Below are 8701 nucleotides of genomic sequence, written 5' to 3'. Positions count from 1 at the left end.
AAATATACTAAGTATTTTATCTCCAGAGCATAGTCTCCAATATTTTCCCCTCTGTTTGAATTTCATTTCCATGACTTACCAGCTATGTGAAATTAGGCAAGAGACTCCATCTCTCTAAGCTTCAGTTTCATGCTTTGCAAACTGGGGACGATATTTATGACAATCTCATAGGATTTGTGAGGAGATCTACTGAGATAAGGCATCAAAACTCCTGCCAAAATTCTGGCACATTGTAGGTACGCATTGCATGTTAACTAATAGCATTAACCCTTATAATAATTCTACTAGTATCCTATTTATCATTTCTAAGGTGAAGACTTTAAAAGAATTCAAATGATTATTTAAGTTGCACATATATTCAATCTGTGCCCAAAGCTCATAACTGTATCTGATTATAATACATAGTTTATTTTTCCTTGGAATTTTTGGTCCCTTGGATCTAACTTGCTTGTGCCTGAATCAGGCTTCAGTTTCCTTATCTTTATTCTGATTGCCTTGATGGATAATTTTGTTTAGACTTTATTTTTCAGCTCTGACTTAAAAACCCCTGTACAATACAGGCCTGTCTTCATCCTCATGGTCTACCTGTGGTGATCTGGACTGTCTTAATACCTGCCCTTCCTCTACCAGGACTACCATGAGTCCCATGGAACTGACATCATCAGTTCCCTGTATCAGAGGGGGCTAAAGGATTTTAACTATGAGTCTATCTAGTCCAGTGGTTCTCAAACTTTAGTCTGTATCAGAATCAGTTGGAGGACTTTGATAAAAAACACATTTCTGGCTTCCATGCTCAGAAGATGCATTACATGTAGGGTGGGACATGAGATCTTACATTTCTAAATTCTGAGATGTTGCTGGTGCAGCTGGTCTGGGGATCGTTTTTTAAAACACTGGATGGTTTGTTTCTATCAAAGCCCCAGTAAAACATTGATTTTCTTTCCAAATTAAGAAATAACTTGCAAAGGAAACTATGAACAAAAAGAAAACCCACAGATTGGGAGAAAATATTTGCAAATGTTGCAACCTACAAGAGATTAATTTCCAAAATTTACAAACAGCTTCAGTTCAGTTCAGTTCATTTCAGTTCAGTTGCTCAGTTGTGTCCAACTCTTTGCAATCCCATGAATCACAGCACACCAGGCATCCTTGTCCATCACCATCTCCCAGAGTTCACTCAAACTCACGCCCATTGAGTCAGTGATGCCATCCAGCCATCTCAACCTCTGTCGTCCCCTTTTCCTCCTGCCCCTAATCCCTCCCAGCATCAGAGTCTTTTCCAATGAGTCAGCTCTTCACATGAGGTGGCCAAAGTACTGGAATTTCAGCTTTCATTCTTTCTGGAGTTATTTCTCCACTGACCTCCAGTAGCATATTGGGCACCTATTGACCTGGGGAGTTCCTCTTTCAGTATCCAGTCATTTTGCCTTTTCATACTATTCATGAGGTTCTCAAGGCAAGAATACTGAAGTGGCTTGCCATTCCCTTCTCCAGTGTGGTTCCATTAAAAAAAAAAAAAAAAAAAAAAAAAACCTATCCAATCAAAAATTGGCAGAAGACACAAAGAAGACATATAGATGACTGAAAGGCATATGGAAAAAATACTCAACATCACTAATTAATGAAAAATTAAAATAAAAACTAAAATGAAACATAAGCTCACCCCAGTTGGGATGGGCATCATCAAAAAGTCTATAAACAATAAATGCTGGTAAGGATTTGGAGAAAAGGGAGGCTTCATACACAATTTAAATTTTGTAGGAATGTATATTGGTACAGTCACTATGGAGAACAGTGTGGAAGTTCCTTAAGAAACTAAAAATAGAGGTACCATATGATCCAGCAAGCTCACTCCAGGGCATACATCTAAAGAAAAACATTGTTTGAAAGAAGACGTGCACATCAATCTTCACTGCAGCCCTGTTTACAATAGCCAAGGCATGGAAGCAACCTAAATGTCCATCAATAGAGGAATGAATAAAGATGTGGTACATATATACAATGGAATATTAGTCAGTCATGAAAAAGAATAAAATAATGCCATTTGTAGAAACATGAATGGATTTGGAGATTATCCCACTAAGTGAGGTAAGTAAGACAGAGAAAGACAAATAGCTATTATATTGCTTACATGTAAAATCTAAAAAATGATACAAATGAACTTATGTACAAAACAGAAACAGACTCATGACTTAGAGAAAAAACTTATTGTTACCAGGGAGAAAGGTAAAGGGAAGGGATAGATTGGGAGTTCTGATTGACAAGTACACACTGCTATATTTAAAACAGATAACCAAAAATAATTTACTGTATAGCACAATGAACTCTGTTTAATATTCTGTAACAACCTAAATGGGGAAAAAAGAATCAGAAAAATAATAGATACATATATAGAGAAGCCCATAAGTACAACTTACTCACTTTGCTGTATCCTTGAAACTAACATAATATTGCTAATCAGCTATACTCCAATATTTTGGGGTTTCCCTGATAGCTCAGTTGGTAAAGAATCCACCTGCAATGCAGGAGACCCTGGTTGTTTCCTGGGTTGGGAAGAACCCCTGGAGAAGGGAAAGGCTACCTACTCCAGTATTCTGGCCTGGAGAATTTCATGGACTGTATAGTCCATGGGGTCGCAAATGGTCGGATTGACCGAGTGACTTTCACTTCACTTCACTTCCAAAATTTGAAAATAACAATACTAATAAAAATGTGTAAACTGATGGCTGAGGAAAGGAAAAAAAAAGCCTATTTATACATTAGATTTTCTAGCTTTAGTTTTCAGTAAGTGCTAATTATGATCCATATTTAAAGTATCAAATACTTAGTAATATTTACACTCCATAGCAAGTTACACAGCTATCAATTTGAATGTTGCTAGTATGGTTTTTAGAGTGCAGGTATTTAAATTTGAAGATATCAATTGTTTTACATTGATATTAAAAATTGTCTTTTTGCTAAGTTTAGGATATTACACATATAATTTTCCTCCTCTAGTGTGATAAGTTAGTTAAATTTATAATATTTGAAGAGACAAAACTAAAAATTTGATTACATCATTAGCTTAAAAATATTGAAACATAACCTGACATGATAACAATTTTAAAGATTTATTTCATAGCACTTCACTAGTGATTTTAGATTATTTAGTTTGAATTCCGTCTCTTTTAAAGAGATTTCTAATAATTCTGTTAGGAATAGTCCTATGGAAGAGTTATTTGGTGAAATGTCAATTTAATTTTTAAGCATATTTGGCAAATCATTTGCTATGGCAGTCAAGCTTTTATATTTATCGAGATTTACTCTTTGGGGCATCCCTGCTGACTCTGCTACTGCTGCTAAGTCACTTCAGTCATGTCCGACTCTGTGCGACCCCATAGATGGCAGCCCAGCGGGCTCCTCTGTCCCTGGGATTCTCTAAGCAAGAATACTGGAGTGGGTTACCATTTCCTTCTCCCTCCCAGGTGACTGAGATGGTAAAAAATCTGCCTGCAATACAAGACACTTGGGTTCAATACCTGGGTCAGGAAGATTCCCTCCTCTGGAGAAGGGAATGGCTACCACTCCAGCATTCTTGCCTGAAGAATTCCATGGACAGAAGATCCTGGCAAGCTACAGACCTTAGGGACTACAGTCCATGGGGGTTACAGTTCATGGGGTCACAAAAAGTCAGACATGACTGAGTGACTTTCAGATTTTTCATTATATATATACTTTATTTGAATATCACCCGTTTTCAAAGTAATGCATTATAATACTCTGTAAGTGCCACGATGTATATAATACAAACATTTCTGTGTTTTTTCAGATCCTGTGATTTAATTTGAAGAGCCATGACAACTGTCCTGGCAAAAAAGCAAACAAAAAAATTTTTAAAGAAGTATAGTACAGATTCATAAATGCTAAAATCTTAAATAAAGTAGCTTTAATTATATCTTGGTTTAATTTTTCTCTAAATACTTTAATTTCTCATTTCAGTATTTACCTAAATTCAGATCCATGGGATTTTAAAGGGCAAAAGTGAAAGTCACTCAGTCCTGGACTTTCAGAATACTGGAGTCGGTACCCTTTCCCTTCTCCAGGGGATCTTACCAACCCAGCAATGGAACCCAGGTCTCCCGCATTGCAGGTGGATTTTTAACCAGCTGAGCCATAAGGGAAGCTCATGAATACTGGAGTGGGTAGCCTATCCCTTCTCCAGCAGATCTTCCCAACCCAGGAATTGAACTGGGGTCTCCTACATTGCAGGCGGAATCTTTATCAACTGAGCTATGAGGGAAGCCTTAAAGGCCATAAGTTTTGCAACAAACTACCATAAGCACTATATCAATACACATTATCTCAGATACTGTATAAAGGGGGTTACTTTTAAGCTAATTTCCTACAATTTTATTTTCTGCATAATTCTGTGAAAGATGTGCTTCCAACATTTCCCCACCACATTACCTGCTTTGAAATTTGTTTCCCTAGTTTTCTATATTTGATTTTCAAACACAAATCTGTTTCCTCAATAATTTGTGTACCACATTCTATTGTTAAATTAGGAAAATGATAAGGGATTAAATTTTAATTAGGGCAAACATCTGAACCATATGTTACACAGCTTATTTAAGTAATATTTATGAACCAATTGTGGGATACAGCAGTCAATTGCTGCAGCTCACTATAAAAAAATCATAGTTTAAGTTTTCTATATATTATGATAATGAATTATATTTATTCATACAAATCCAATCTCTTGTTAACTTAGCTAAAAAAGATTGACCATCTTCTGTGAAGCCAACATACAATGGAAATTGTTCCTTAAAATTAAACTGTGTGACTTCTTCAAAAATAATAAAGAAGAAATAACACTAAAATTAAAATTAATTATTATAGTCTGGTGAGTACTTCATACATATTTGATTTTATTGAACTCTCTACATCATATTTCTATTTCAAATTGTCTGCTTTTTTCCAGACTTTAAGGTGTGCTTATTCATTCACTTACTCTTTTATTCATGCATGGAATGAACTTCTACTGATCACCAACTATATGTAAGACACTCTTTGGGGTGAGATAAGTAAGCATAATGCACTTGTCAAGAAATGATATGTATATCATTACCCTAAAATATAGTAAATTGCGAAGCTGTAAAAGAAAGAAAACTAGATCAAAATTTCCTTGAATTTGCACATACCCACCATCTTCTGCTGGGGTGTCACCTAAATTCTGTTATTTTTATTGCAGGAACTTCATGGTATGTTGGGTCTTTAAGATATTACTCCATTTAAAAGTGCTCAGTTGATACAGAAATAGATAGTGCTTTAGAGAAATTACCTCCAGCACTCCCAGCACTGAAGCAGAATTGCCTCTCCAGACAAGGAAAGAAGGTCACAGAGATAAAAACTTACAATCTTCCAATTCTCATTCAGGTTATATTTCTGCTAGTTACCTGATGCTCTTTACTTAAGAGCATTTTCTGCATAATAGATTTATATGGGTTGCTCAGAAAAATTAAGATCAATTGGCAATCATTTTTCTGCAACCCTGAGTCCTTAAGAACTGCCTTTAATATCTCTATAGTTATGTAGAATGCAACTTACAACAATCTATATAATATGGCATTTGTTAGTTTTGGCTTGAATTTGGTCATTGATATTTGAGCTTTCAGGTATTTCTAAGATGAACTTCTGACAACTGGTATTGTTTAACTAGATTTATTTAAAAGGTAAATAGGATCATGCTCTAGATTGTATCGTTTATTTCTGAATATTAACCAACACAACACTATCTATGTTTTTAAATATAAAACTAAATGATAGGAAGCTTAGTAAATTTACTATTACTGTCACTATTTCAAATCTCCTTTATTTTGGAATAAATAAAATATATTATCCTTTGTAGTATTAAAACTAATTGGACTTTCTTTTTCCCCACTCGATTTCCCCCTAGGGATTTCTCTTGAGATACTTCATATTAATACTTAATATGAAGATTTAATTTAATATGCTTGCAAATACAACTTATCAGTAGAATTTAAATGATTGCATATCTTAATGCAGAGCTACATCTAATGATTCTTTTATTGAATTTGTCACATTTTTCAGTTTAACTCCCAAGGAGCAATATATATATATATATATACATACATATATATATGTATATATTTATATTCATGTTTAATATGCAATGCAATAAAGCTAGTTCAACTTCATTTCTTAAGGAATCAAAATATTTATGCTTCTGATATATTTGATCTCTCAGTGGAGGCCTGACTTATACTTACCTTATATTTCTTTTGAGTAAACATTGAATTACTGAAGGACCTTCAAAGCTGTGATATACCATTAACTACAATATTTTTTCTAATGTTTTAAATACATCAGTTTGTAAATGAGCTATATATGGAGATTATATTTTTTACATTGCTTTGATATGAAACAAATGCTAATTTATTAAATCATTGCTGAATGATGCCTCACTATAGTTTATTGCAGTCATTTTGTTTGCTCATATGACTTTCCATTTACAAACCTTTTAACAAGTTTTATATAAACACTGAAATCTTAAATTAATAAAATACTATTTTTCTCACTGTTTACAAATATTAACTGGGACTCATCAAAACTAGTGCATAATACCAACTAAATAAAGTAAGCTACCATGAATTTTGAAGCAAAATTTATTAGGTGAAAAATTTTTAAATGTATGTAGAATAATAAGATCCCATTTTAATAAAATGTTACACAAACTAGGATAGAATAAATTATGCTGTCCTTTACTCAAAAGTAATCATTTTCAAAAACGAAATGAAACAGCATATTACTGAAGACAATGTTGTTATTCTAGGAAATAGAATTAAGTTCCACAAAGTATGTAATATTTTATATATATACTGTGAGTTCTTGTGTACAAAGTCACTTCAGTCTTGTCTGACTCTTTGCAACTCTATGAACTGTAGCCACTAGACTCCTCTGTCCAAGGGATTCTCCAGGCAAGAATACTGGATCAGGTTGTCATGCCCTCCTCCAGGAGATCTCCTTAACCCAGGGATCTAACCTGTGTCTCTTGCATTGGCAAGGAGGTTCTTTACCACAAGAGGCCCCTGAGTAGCCACATATATACTGTATCAGACTACAAAGATTTCAGAATTTTTCCTTTGGGAAAAAGCTCACTTTATTTTTGGAGGTCTTTCCAATTTAATACCTATAAATGTTAGTCACATATTTAGCTATTGATCTCTTGATAGATATTTAGGCTAATTCTAAGTTTTATAAAACAAAAATTCTGCAGTGAAGAAACACATTTATGTAAATTGTACTAGTTCATGTTGTTGCTTGAGGGTAGATTCAAAAAATCACATTTTATATTTTAGTAAGTACTGAAAAATTAACCTTCACATTGGCCCTAATAAATTCTCTGACTATAAAACTAAATTTTTGGTGCTGAGCATGGGGTAGAAAAATTTTGAAAACAACTTTTCAACATGGGGCAGAAAAATGTTTACTTTTATAAACCCTACAAAAATGTTGTAGGGTTTACAAAAGTAGAAAAATAATGTTATACACATTAACACATAGTTTTATAAATCAATATTACCTCAATCTTAAAAATAAATAGATAGATAAAATGTGTTAGAGAGCACATTCTTTTAAAGGAATTTTGAAACATGTATTAATAAAACAGGAATGCCTAGCTTCACATAATGAACTGTTTTGTGGCAACATATAACATTTCATTAAAATCAGACATAGTTATATCACTGATTAGATATATTAAGTCTCATCATGTCTCTGTGCATATGGTGGTAGGGTGCACTCTCCTTATGTGACAGACAAACTATAAATTATCTCTCCTCTTCTTCATTAAAGGAATTTAGCTCTATGTGAAATTATTAGTTGTTCTATGCTCTATTAAAGAAAATACATATCTTATATTAAATCAATTCTCCACACAGTCCCACTCATGTCTTATTATCAGCATTGCAACTTTTGCCAAACTAATTGGTGAAATATTAGGCCCTCTGAACTTCCAGGAACTGTGAACCCGATAATTTGAATCAACACTCTTAATTAATACATTGATATTTAAAAGATTCATGCAAATATTATATGTATGGTAAACAAATGTTAATTATTTATTAATTTAGTTTCTTTATTTTTACTTTCACATTTATGTATCCTTTGGGGCTTCCCTGGTGGCTCAGAGGTTAGAGCGTCTGCCTCCAATGCAGGAGACCCGGGTTCAATCCCTGGGTCGGGAAGATTCCCTGCAGAAGGAAATGGCAACCCACTCCAGTATTCTTACCTGGAGAATCCCATGGACTGAGGAGCCTGGTGGGCTGCAGTCCACGGGGTCACAAAGACTCGGACAAGACTGAGTGACTTTACTTACTTAAACTATATGCAGGTCCGGAAGCAAGAGTTAGAATTGGGCATGGAACAACAGATTGGTTTCAAATAGGAAAAGGAGTACGTCAAGGCTGTATATTGTCACCCTGCTTATTTAACTTTTATGCAGAGTACATCATGAGAAATGCTGGACTGGAAGAAGCACAAGCTGGAATCAAGACTGCAGGGAGAAATATCAATAACCTCAGATATGCAGATGACACAACCCTTATGGCATAGAGTGAAGAGGAACTAAAAAGCCTCTTGATGAAAGTGAAAGAGGAGAGTGAAAAAGTTGGCTTAAATCTCAACTTTCAGAAAACTAAGA

At 34.3% G+C, this 8701-nt stretch overlaps 1 non-coding gene across 1 annotated transcript; it reads left to right on the top strand.

Moving 5' to 3' along the window:
* The first annotated feature begins 8174 nt into the window (after nucleotides 1–8174).
* Nucleotides 8175–8246, top strand: TRNAW-CCA (transfer RNA tryptophan (anticodon CCA)). The gene has a single exon. It is a non-coding gene; the product is annotated as a tRNA-Trp (tRNA).
* Nucleotides 8247–8701: the final 455 nt, after the last annotated feature.

Source organism: Ovis canadensis, chromosome 25 (genome assembly GCF_042477335.2).
Source record: "Ovis canadensis isolate MfBH-ARS-UI-01 breed Bighorn chromosome 25, ARS-UI_OviCan_v2, whole genome shotgun sequence".
Taxonomy (NCBI): Eukaryota; Metazoa; Chordata; class Mammalia; order Artiodactyla; family Bovidae; genus Ovis; species Ovis canadensis.
Note: the sequence above shows the minus strand (reverse complement) of the source record. Positions and strands in the feature narration are given on the sequence as shown.